Raw genomic sequence first — 12,934 nt, 5'->3', positions numbered from 1 at the left:
CCTCTCGTATGAAGACAGGCTGAGAAAGTTGGGGCTGTTCAGCCTGGAGAAGAGAAGGCTGCGTGGAGACCTCATAGCAGCCTTTAAGTATCTGAAGGGGGCCTATAAGGTCTGAAGGGGGCTGGGGAGGGACTCTTCATTACGGACTGTAGTGATAGGACAAGGGGTAAGGCATTCAAACTTAAATGGGGGGAGTTCAGGTTATATATAAGGAAGAAGCTCTTTACTGTGAGGTGGTGAGGCACTGGAACGGGTTGCCCAAGGAAGTTGTGAATGCTTCATCCCTGGCAGTGTTCAAGCCAGGTTGGACAGAGCCTTGGGCAAGATGGTTTAGTGTGAGGTGTCCCTGCCCATGGCAGGGGCACTGGAACTAGGTGATCTTAAGGTCCTTTCCAGCCCTAACTATTCTATGATTCTATATTGTCTTTTGAATGCTGTGTGTGGTAGCACAATTTGTAGCCCAGAGAGTCCAGCTTCTGACTGCTTCCATGTGCTCTATCTCTGTTTGTGCAAACACACTGCATCAAATGTGAAACAGTGAAACTTATTTGTCCCAATATCCTGGGTATGCAAACTGAGTAAGGAGAGGTAGCTACTAAAAGTGCTGGCATCTCCTTATAGAGTACGCCCAAAGTCTGTGTTAGGATACCTGAGCTTTGCTGTGCTGGTAAAAAAACTGGGATGTTTTAAAAGGAACTAAATTTATGATCAAATTGCAGTACCTTATGTAAGAATGAAAATACTTGCAGGCACAATTCTGAATAATACCCTCTGCTTACTTGAAGAACTCTATCTATTTTATGCTCAGCCCATTACCCATTTTTCTCATGCCAAGGATCTAATGCAGACTTCAATAGCTTGATGGCTTTCCCTTAACAGCCATTTCAAGACAGATGATTTTGAGCATATCTGGAATTTTAGCACACAAGCTAGCTGGATTTGTTACGATGTTCAGCAGTAAAATAGTTAACAATGCCTCCATTGAAATGCTGGTAGTTAGGTTTCAGACATAACATTCTTTTGGAAAGTAAGAGAAAAGCCATATCTTCAGAGCTGTAATTTCAGGTGTTTATCTTTGCAATGTCCCCCATTTCACTCTCTCATGTTTTCTCAGTCATGGCGATTACTGGCTTCGAAATAATACAAAAGTAAGCTGAAACTCTTGTATAGCAATGTCTAGCAAAGCATGGCTAATTCTGTGGATAGGGCTTTGCAGAGCACAACTCAGTCTGGGAGCAGATGTGCTTTTCTCATCCCAGCTCTGCTTATGTGGAGATTACTGTGCATCAGTGCTGACTTGCTCTTATTTTCCAGCATAACTGATTGTGCTAGTGCTTCTTTACCCATTTTAATTACACAAAGTCTTATTAGCTTAAGTAATGGGAATAGGTCATGACTAAGCCAGTTTATTTTGATCAAAATGGGTTAAGGAATCACACGAACTGACCTGTGGAAACTGACTTTTGATCAGAGAGCAGCTATGGAAGAGAAGCAGAAGGTAACTGGTGAACAAACCTGTTTCCAGGGTGTGCATCTGCATAAACCTTTTGAAAAATTTCACACATGGTAATGAGAGAACATCCTATTTCCCTTTTCTGGGTGAGTAGCATGAAGAAGAAGCAAAGTGGCAGTAAAATGTAGTTCATGCTTGAAGCCTCAGGATAAAGAGCATCAGTCTTTCCAGTCACACACGTTGTGCGTGGGAACAGTGCTGAAGAGAAGTGAACCATTTCATTTTAATATTTGAATACTTCAGGACAAATAATGAGATTACTCAAATTGATAAAATTGGGATAGTGAAAAGCTTTAAATGAAAAGAGAAAAGTGCTAACAAATGAAATGAAAAAATATTATTAATATATCTAATGAGACTGTGCTCTAACTATGAACAAAATGGATGGTTACTCAAGCCAGAAAACACATACAGTATTAACACAGAGATTTTCTAGAGTCAGAATTCTAATAGCGCTTGTAAATTATGGTCAATAGGTCCCTGTAGTATAAATATGCAGGATAGTTTGGTTATTTGATCTATCTATTCATTTGGTAAGTGTGATGCAGTGAAATGTGATTAGAGAAAGGGTCCATATCGTAAATTCTTCAAACAAGGATGACAGACAAGTACTTTATTTAAAGCACTAGCTTTCTGACACTTGAGAAAGAGACCAATAGCACATGATCTACTTTACAGGCAGTTTTGGAAAATAAGACAAAGCAAAGTAATTCCAGACCAGAGTTTTTTAATGAGTAGCAAAGCTGCTGAAAAAATGGTGTTTGTGAGAGAGACTGAAGTATTCAGATGACCAGATAGAATTTGTTGGCTGCTTCTAGTTGGAAAGAATGGAGGAATTGAACCTTCATTGTTTTAAGCATCTCCTTGTGGAGGGACAAAAATCATTTTATCTACATATTTTTAAAGCATACTATGACAAGAACTGTGGAATTCTGGTTATAAATATGAAGCTCAAGTTCATTGTATAACCCTGATTCAGCTCAGGTCTGTCTCTGTGTAAACCCAGAGCACTTTAGACATGAGTTCCCTGGGTGTCCCAGGAACTTCTCATCCAGCTGCATGGATAAGATAGTAATACTATGATCTGAATCAGTGGAAAGACTTTAGACAAGGTGAACTTAACCCCTAGCCCGCTTCACCACAAAGCTTTGATTAAGTGGCACAGAAACTGTCATGGTGGGAATTTCAGCCCGTCTTGAAGCTTTTCCCCAGCAGCTCCAAGCGTGCCTAGACCAATCCCTATGCTCAAAGGTGTTGATTAACATCGAGGGTGGAGAATCTGGTCATCCCTGAGGCTTCCCAAAGTGATTCTCCCGTAGAATTTGTAAACTTGGACATAGATAAGACATTTTAAATGTCCTTTAGTGGGTGCAGAAATGATCAGCTAGGACAGTATTTTGTATATGGTTAAGATAGGATATCTGTTCTATGTAGTTTCTATGTAGTAGGACCATAGGTCAGGTGGGTGTAAGAACTGAGTATAAAACAGAGGTTTGGAGAGTCACTCTGAACAGTTGAAGGTGCCGTTACAAGGACCCTTGAAAGTCTCTCATCAGCATCCAGGCAATGACCACTATTCTGTTTAGGATGTTTGCTTCCCCAATGAATATGTAACAATCCCAGTGGTTTAAGATTCTTTTTAAGATTGTGACTGTGAGTATTTGATAGTTGGTCATTTACAAAGCAACTAAATAAATAGGGAAAAAATAGGTTAAAAGAGTTAAGTAGCTGTAGACAAGGTTTTTAGTGATAGATAAATGCATTTTCTTTCATTTTATTAGTGTCAACCCCTTTCCAACAAACAACTGCAGAACCTGAAACAAAACAAAATCCCAACTGAACAGGATCTTTTTTTTTTTTTTTTTTAATTAGGTTGTAGTTCCTCACCTCCTGTTCTTGTTGCTGCAGTTTGTGCTGGCAAATGATAAATTCCCCTTTCTTCCTCCCATGCTTTCAGGTCTGTCCATTAAGTATCTGAGTTTAAAACAGAAGAAATTCTATATGCGTAGCTGGAAGTATTACCATAGGTTTTGTGCTTTTATGTCCAGTGTCATTCTGTTCACTATGAGTAAGTAAGTAGCTACATGCACACTGCTATTTTTAAAAGGTCAAGGGGTAAGGTCAAGGCCTTCTTACAGGGAGCGATCTATTCAGAAGCTGGGTTTTCATAAACATCACTCTCTTCTAGCCCTTGTGCCTCACCATAATGCATCCTAACCATGGTAATTGTAGCACTTGAGAAAATATCCTACAGATATGACCCATTCCACTGTGAGTTTGTTCTACTCATCTAGCATACTATATTTATTAAAGTTGTATAATATAATATAACCAGATGTTGATTTTATTATATTTAGCTATATTGAGCACTGGCGAGGCAGAATCCATTCTGTGGGGTGCAGCAGAGGAAATGTGAGAAGGAAGCAGCTGAGTTTTAATAGCTACCTGTGAAAATATTCAACCTAACTTCTCTGTGTTCCAACACTTTGACTTCCCAATGTTAATAATGCTAGGCAAGGTGACTGCTTGGGCTGTGCTGACTGTTGGTTTGTACTGACAACAGAGACAAATCTGTCTTCTCCTGCAGGACTTCTTTTACTAGCCTTTGTTGCCAGGGTCATATATTTCAGGAGACAGGGAACTGACAGTAGGATACTGGGCAAATGGGGGCTTTAGTCTGACCTAGTTGTGTTAGTCTTAGGGGTTCAGGAATTATTAGGAGAAAAAGCACCTTATCAAATACAGCAAACCTTTCAGTCCCACAGAATCAGCCAACAGGTACAAGCCATATAGCCTTTTCAGCCCAAGGAAAAGTCCTCTGGTACTTTTATGAATAAGATTCGGGCGTTTGACACAGCTTAAATTGCTTAAAAACCGTGTAAGCACAGGAGAGGAAGACATCATTAAAATAGCAAATATGAAGAGAAAGAAGCCTCTTCAACCTTCAAAATAAGCCTTCCAACTAACATGGTCCTCAGGCAGCAAAAGGACCACAACTTTTCATCCATATTTCACTCTGCTCTTACCTTAATATAATGTAGCTCACGGTCAAAGTCAGCTCACCTTCTAAGTATTTCTTTTGTCCCTTGCTTGTTTTTAATTTGTTTCTTACTCAGAAAGCTGCTGAGAATAAGTTGAGCAAACAACTTGTGGTTTTACATTGAGTAATTAAAGCTGCTGCCCCACTATTGTTTGCGCACAATATTTCTCATGTCGTGTGTTGTACTATGAGGAAGAATTGCTTTCTTGTTTGCACTTCCTACCCCAGACCTAGCTGCATACCAGTGACTGAAATTATCTGTGCATAGTTTTCTATTTACATTTATGCCCATTAAAACCTATGAAAAGCTTGAACAATACTAAGTGTAGAGTATAATCAACATGTAAAGTTTGTCATGTGTCCTGGGATCTTTGGATGAAAGGCTGTCTATATGCCTTATTGTTATTAGTTTTTCCTGCATCATTTGTCAAGATAAATACATGGCTGTTGTTTAGTACAATGTACTGGAAATTCTGACTTGCAAAGTAATCTGAAACATAGAACCATATAAAAACATTTTATGCATCTAGCATTGATGATTTAATTTCTGCTCTTGAGAAAAAGTCGAAAAGGAAAGTTAACAATACATGCACGCAAGTTAAAAGAACACATGCAATGAATTAAAAATCATTGCCTTCAGTTAGACACCGATTGACACTATGGAGTAGTGACTATACTAGGGAATTAAATTAGAATAACACAGTCAACACAAAAAGCTTCTATTATACTAATAAAAATAAAAGCATAGGAACTTTCAGAATGCAAAGGCAGATTCAGTCATAAAAAATATTGTAGAAATCTAATTCTGGTACTTTCCATAGAGCTGAGCATGTAATATCTGCTCACAGATAAAGATACCCTTGAGGAGGAAAAGCAGGAGGAGGTGCTTTATGTTTATGCATTGGGTTGTCTCTGCAGAAGAAAACTGAAGAAGTTATGAGATGGTTGTGGTTGGGAATTATGCACAGATCTGAAATGAAGGTTGATGATTCAGGGACCTTCTGCTAGCAGAGATGATATTGTAAATAATTTTATATATTTCACTTTACTTGGAAAACTCACGTAGTAATAAGTTGCACTCTCTTGTGCAGTGTTAAGCCATTTAGAGGAGGTCCATATGAGATATTGTGGAAGGAAACCTGGAAAACATTATTGTGAGGAATGGGACTTCAGGCTCTATGAAATCAAGTGGTTTTGCTTTCTTGGAATTTCTGTCAACTGTGTGCTGTATTCATCACTCTGTTTCCAGGTGAAAAAAGTATGAAGAAGCTGGGAAACAGCTCTTCCTTCAAGTCTTGCCCCTCTCAACCACCGCAGAGCTTCTCCACTCTTTTGCTAGCCTTCTTTCTTGTCACACAAGGTGAGCAGCTTGGGCAGTTCCAGTCCAGTGTGAACTGATCCTGGAGCCTAGTAATAGCTAGTGAAAACAAAGCCCCACAAACAAAAGGTGACCCCTTGTACATTGCCAATCACAGCCAATCACTATGGCCAGGTAGCTGGTCTCTTCTTGGCCTGCTCTCCACAATGGATGAATTGGATGAATATCTGCTGTCTCTGTGTCAAGGCATTTGTTCTGAACATAGATCCTAACATGAAGCAGTAAGCACTACTTGGAGAGCTGCCTGTTTGCCCTTGGCTAGTGTTTTCTGGTCGCACTGTTTGGGGAGAATTCACAGAACATCTTTCAAGTCTTTGCTGGTTTTTGTAAGCCTGGGAACATTTACTGTCAGTGCTCATGGCCGAACACTGGAATTAGCACACCAGGCCCACATTAATACTGTACCTGATCTTAGGGTTCACTGCTTAATTTCTGCTGCTCCCCCAACTCTCTCAGTAGTTTAATTTTTCATAAATGTTCTGACTGCTGGGGTCAGCAGATAGACTCACAATTGTGCAGACTCTGTTTCCTTTTTTAAACAAATGTTGGCCCTTAACTCTAAGCAATACCCTTGAGAGCCAGATTTGTCAATATAAATCTTTAGAATGCCATGGGGTTGAAAGTTCAGGAAACTACAAGAAGATCTTTTGTGTGTGTGTTTCTAAGAGAAGGATTTTGCCTGCAAAATTGAACAAGTAAGAGAACGTGAAAACTAGAAAAGAGGAAATTTGTCTCTAGTTAAAACTAAAGAAGAGCCTTCCTCCAAGTAGTCTCACAGCAAACGTGTGAAGCCATGTTCCCAAGGACAGAAGCTCACTAGTTAACCTCATCAAGATACTCCAGATCTAACCATCTGCCCCAATGATTCTCATACTCCCATAACTTCAATGTTATCAGAAATATATTACTTCAGTGTAAATCTTGTTATCTGGGTCTTTATAAATCCATGGAATGGACAGTAAATTTTGCCAGTGACTGCTCTGAATTAACTTTAAATATTTGATACCAAAGTGTCTACTGTAACATAGCTGTCTAGGTCACTGCTGAGTCAATAAGGAGAATCGCCTATATAAGAAGACTTGTCTTAAAACAGGTGCCTCAGATCAGGAAGGATGATCCTCAAAGTGCAAGTGTGCCTTCAGTGAGCATACAGGCATCTTGGATGACTAGTTTTAAACAGATCATTTATTTTTAAAGGACTAAAATTAAGAGATATATTTCACACAGCAGTAGTTTCCCATAACTGTCCATTCAAAGCTCTTCATCTTTGACATGAAGGGAACACCAGATGATGATAAGGATGTTTATTCCTCCATTCTTTATCTTTCTAAGGAGTGCTAGTGAGGTAGGGATAACACGAACCAATGGCAGTGGTAGCATTTGAATACAGAGGTTGCTGGAGTGAGATAAGCAAACTCACTTTTCATAGCCAGCCAGATACATCAGCTAGTAGGAACAGAAGCAATTTATTTCCCTTAGATAAAAAATATTCTGTTAAAAACACTTTTGAAAGATATTTATATGAAACTTCTCACTGACAGAATTCTAGTCAAAAGTCTATTCATCTTTTCCTAAGAGAGGTATCTAAGATAGTGCAGATGAATCACCTTCTGAAGGTACCTGTCTCTGAAGACTTCCATTCAGACATTCTTCTTTGTCAGTTTTGGGTGAGGTGAAGCTCTGGCAACTGCTGCTTTTAACCCTAGTAATGAAAGTGGCTGGTGACAAACTGGAAAGAAGAGAAAAAATAAAAGATATTTTGTTGCAGGTGATATGGAAACACCAGGATAAACTAAGAAATAATTAAAAAATAAACACTACCACCTGGGATAATATTCAAGAAAAGGTCCTAGGTTTTCAGCTTCCTGAAGAGATAAAGCTCACTGTTCTGGGAAATCTAACATTAAAGAGATTTAAATGCCAGAAGTAATGTGTCCTTGAAAAACTCCAGAAAAAAAAAAATCTAGAAATGGAACAGTTCAGGTCTGATTCTCATTTACACTAAAAATATTTTTATCACATTTACAGTGTGAACTGGCCTCATAGTAGGTGTAATTCCACCTACTTCCCACTAATTCCTAAAATGGTGTCAAGTTTTTTGAGGCCGGGATTTTCAACTTCCCAAATAAGAGGCTGGCTTGAAAATATGAATGAGCAAGTAGCTATGAAGAGAATATTAAGGCCCACAAGATCTCCAATACATTCAGTAAATTGCAGTTGTCTTTTGTTATTACATGCAAACAAAACGTTTATCAAACTACAATATAGTATATTCTGTTCAACAGAAGCTGTCATCATGTAAATGTTCCTCATACAGAAACAAATGATTGCAGGTTCCAAATATTTTTATAATTATCTTCAGGTACTGTAACATTCAACAATATCCAGGCTAATGTTTCAGTTCTGTGAATTTCTAGCCCATACAGCCTCAGAGACCATAAACAAACAATGGAACTTAGGAGAAGAAATTAATACTGCTTGGCACTGATTTATTACCTCCTATTTTTTACCTGTTTTCATAAGAAATCAATATTTATGCAATTACGTTGAGTATGTGTGTAGGTATTAAATTAGTCTTACCAAAACAGTAAGGTTGAGAGTAATCTCATGTAACTTTTGGATGCTGAAATCGTAGATATAACCATTTGAACTCAACACCCCAGCTTCACTTCATAGGAAGCAGAGGGTAATGATCACTGTATATTGTGATTTATTCGATCTATTTTAGACTTTTTATGTAAACTATTTTAGACTTTTATTGTAGGAAGAGACAAATCTTCCTATAGAAATATCTATTTCTCTCCATTGACCAGATAGAGAAATGAGATGTATAAGAAGCCCAAGTGTGGACTAAAGCAAAAAATTTGGTTAAAGTGCAATCCTACCAGCTATGCTGACTAGGCTTAACTCATGCTAACTGCTACTTGATGTCACATTTTTTCTCTCACTCCTGTTCTTAACTGACCACCTTGCTTTCTTAGAACCCTGATTGCTTATCATCAGGCTTCATTACCCTGGGTGGTCAGTGGATTGTCTAAATAGGCCAGTTTCAAAAGTAAAATCTAACAGTTTTTTAGTAAGAAATTTGAGGGAAGAGAAACTGAGTTTTCCCCTTTATAAATATTTCTTGCAGATATTTATACAAAAAAGCTGGCAACGTAACTCGACAAGAAGATATAGAGGTAGTCCTGATAAAGCTTTCAAATGGTTTTCAGTCATGCCTGAAATACCTCTCTCAAAGGTATTTGACTAAATCTCACTATATTTTGGCTCAAAAGCTTACATTATGTGGTAGTAATAAGGGTGCATAGGAGCTCAGTTAAATTCTGCCTCACTGAAATGTAACAGTGCAGTAGGTCTTAGGAAGATATTCACAACAGGAGTTGTTTGCATTGGAATTGCCCCAAAATACAACCTTTTGCTAAAAGGCTATTTAACATTACTTATTTATTATCTAGCCTATGATATGAAATGTGTGATAGATTGGTAGAATAACAAAATAACAGGGAAGGATCCTTAGGTGTTTCTAAGGCAAAACTAGATGGCTTGCTGAAAAATATGTTTAGCTCTAGCTGTTTGAAGAAGATCTTTGGCCTGAGTGACAGCTGGGAGAAGGATTTGCATTCCCTGATCATGTTTTTTTGTAGGCCTGTGTAGAACTGTATTAAGCCAATGATTACAATCAAAGCTAATGGCTTTTGGACTTTGCATGATTATCTGTAAGACTCAAGGAGGAATTTTTATCCTGCTGCCAAGTTTTCATTTTTTTTCTTTCCTTTCCCCCCCCTTCGGAAGTTATAGAAATAAGTAGCCGCTGGATATTGGATAGGTCACTGATTTGGTACAGAGAATTCTCACAGGTGTCTGAGTGGTTTATTTTCTTACATACTTAGGTCATATTTGTTTTGAGATATGTATTTGAGAAAGAGTTTTGTCCTAGATTATTCTGAAAGGGCCTTTTGCTTTTCACTTTCTTCTTCAGTAGCAGATACATCTCTTTAGCTGACACATAATCAGTTTTCTTCTTTCATATGGATGTTGGACACCTTGATCTCTCTCTATACTGTCATACTTCTCAGGTTTTTGAGGACTGAAGAATTCATTACAATTAAATATGTAGGTTATTGAGATAAAGTATAATTTTCTGATAGACTTGAAGTCAGATTAGGTGACCTAATGGTTCCCCTTGCCTTTGTTTCCTGTGAAACCATAGACTATTCAGAATGTCTGCATATTAGGAATGGATGAATTTCATCAATGCTTAAATTTGGTGGGGAACAATGGTTAATCAGATCTACTGAACTGCAGTAAAGCAATCCAGATACTTCAAAATCGTGCTACTAAACCAGACGGGGACTGAATTACACCAAATGTTGTAAATGAAGAAATTTCTTTTGACTTCAGTACATTTTGGACCACCTCCCAGGTCTTAAAACACACAGTGCGATTGCATTATCACAATCTTTCAAATAAGTAAAGTTGTTTAATGATGCCATCTTTGTTCCACATTGCAATTTCTGCTAGTGAACTAGTCGGGAAGAGAAAACCAATTAGAAAAGCTTCTTACTTGATGTCGTCTCAAGGTCTTGTTTATTTCTACTGCAATTTTCTATTTCTAAGTTAGTTAGAGGAGTCAAAAATCTAACCAATAGTGCAGCAGGTTCTTGCATTTGGTGTTCCATTTCATTCAAGATACACTATATTCCTCAGTCTTTTTTTTTTTTTTTTTTTCATTTTATAAAAAGGGTTTTAACTACAAATATTCAAAACATTACTGGAGTAATTTTCTAAATTAATAAATTGTCTTTTCTTCCTCATTGACTCTCAAATCTGAATTTATCTGTGCATTTTCCTGTTCTTTGTTTCAGTGACCTCTTTCACCTTATCGTACTCGCCATAATTATTTGACTTATCTGTCAGTGAGAACTCTTCTTTTTCTCAACCATAATTACTTCACTGAGCATTAAAGTGAAAAGACCACTTTCTTCTTGTTGTTTAGCTTTTCCAGATGTCAAGTTATTTACAAAGCCTTTGGATTAGTAATGTTATGACGAGAATTTTGGTAAATTATATGTGAGAGAATTAAGCCCATTATAATCTCTAATTCTCATTTGTCCTGAAACATTGTTTTCTCTTCGCAGTTTCCTAAGCATTGCAGTAGCAGTTTATTACTGTTTCAAAGTATTCTGCCTATGACATTCTGCTTAATGATAGCAGGATATGTGACCCAACCAATGATGCATTTTTTTTCTGACAAGCTACTAGAATTTCAAATGTTTTGATCTCTTTCTTTTTTAAAGGCATGAAACTAATATGAATGTGGCTGTTCATTCTATCACTCTTAACAGGACTTAAGTCTTTGATTCCTTCCAATAATAAATAAAAATGGTTTCTTTGACAATACTCCTCTGAGAAGTGTCTGAAATTTACTCAGTTGAGTCAGTTTTATGAATTTATCTTTAGTCAGTGAAATAAAATCCTGAACTGTGGTCTCATATGTGTTAATTTTGGATGCTAATTGCTGTCAGTTGCAAAGCTAAAAAGATATTGAAAAATCAGATATAGGTGATTTTAGACACTAGATTTATCCCACTTAATTTTAAGCATCTTCTAGACATGTCTGTCTTATCTGACTTCTGAGGAAGAGTAGCTGACACCTTGAGCAGACTTAAGGTGAGCCAAATTGCTCTCAGGGGAAGTTGCCTTATAGTGACCTTAAACGGAGCCTGCAGCAAAAAGTATCCCACCTCCCCAGCTCTGCTGTATGCCTTCATGTAGGTGGGATGATTTTGGGCCTATGTGTACAGCATAGCAAAAGTCCTTACCTAGTGGCTCTCCTTCCTCTATAATTGATTGATTACAAGATTGCGTTCTGTAAAGAGTCTCTTTTGCCCTTCTTCCCCCACATAACTATTTGTGTCTGACATAACCAAGCAGCTATAGGACCTGAAATAGTAGCATTGCGAAAACAGTTCCTCCAAATTTCTTCTTCCCAGATGGCTACCTTTTACATTGTTTTCCTGCTTGAGAAGATACAAATCTATAACTGAGAAAATTTATTTATTATTTACTATTTGTCTGGGATTATGAGAAAGATCCTAGGAATTTATTAATCCACTCATGTGAGTACTCATGTCTAGACCACTGAAGGAGGTAAAAATTACAATTTATTTTTTTTTAAATAATTTCATCTTACTTTTATTTGGCTTATTTATATACAATTCAGTTATAAACATCTAAACCGAATTACATGGTTTTCCACTAATTTCAGTTATTGTCCCAGTGCCGCAAGAGATTTTTAGTAGAGCCTTTAAACATAACTTGAGCCTTAAATTCTGACTCTTAGAATGCTAAAAGAATCCTGGTGTACTGTAAACATTAGTTATGCTCACTGAATTTTATGAAACTAAACACTGTAATGTGCTTGTGCATAAGATACATGTCTTTGGCGTTTCTTTGATGACCAAAGAAGTCACCACAGTAAGATATTATAACCTGGCAGTGGGTGACTGCCAGATGCAACTCCAGAAAATTTAGTATGTTATTTGCAATAATTAACATGAGTGCCATTGTTTTCTAGTAAAATAGAACCAGAGAATCACAGGATACTTTTGACAGGAACACAAGGACTATCTGTAAATAACTGTGGCTAAAGATCTTGGTAGTCTAGAAGCAGTGCAATAGCTTACACAATCTTGTAAGTATCTTGCAGCATTTACTGCTTCCATTCTTCATTTCTACAGGATTAGGAATGCACAGTCCTTTAAAAATGCACAATTCTTTACAAAAGAGGCACCTACTTTTTGTAATGATGCTATAGTGTTTGTTATATTTTCTAATGAGCAGCATTTAGCAATTTTAGTCAATAGTATAGAATCAATTAGAATAAGCAAAGAGAAAGATTTTGAAATCTCTAAATAAATCTCTAAAGACAGAAGAGCCTGAACATTAAGGATGAAATCTAGTCAATGAACTGTCTTTACCAAACTGCTCTGGAGTTAAC

At 37.3% G+C, this 12,934-nt stretch overlaps 1 long non-coding RNA gene across 1 annotated transcript in view; it reads right to left on the bottom strand.

Moving 5' to 3' along the window:
• Positions 1–7,535: 7,535 nt before the first annotated feature.
• LOC133273467 (uncharacterized) overlaps positions 7,536–12,934 on the bottom strand; it is a 66,766-nt gene continuing 61,367 nt past the window's right edge. The window contains exon 3 of the long non-coding RNA XR_009744824.1: positions 7,536–7,660. This is a non-coding gene — a long non-coding RNA (uncharacterized LOC133273467). The remainder of the gene's footprint in view (positions 7,661–12,934) is intronic.

Source organism: Pezoporus flaviventris, unplaced genomic scaffold, assembly GCF_033815535.1.
Source record: "Pezoporus flaviventris isolate CSIRO_AGI_PZ_B2104156 unplaced genomic scaffold, CSIRO_AGI_Pfla_v1 ptg000031l, whole genome shotgun sequence".
Lineage (NCBI taxonomy): Eukaryota > Metazoa > Chordata > Aves > Psittaciformes > Psittacidae > Pezoporus > Pezoporus flaviventris.
This window is presented reverse-complemented; position numbering and strand designations above follow the sequence as displayed.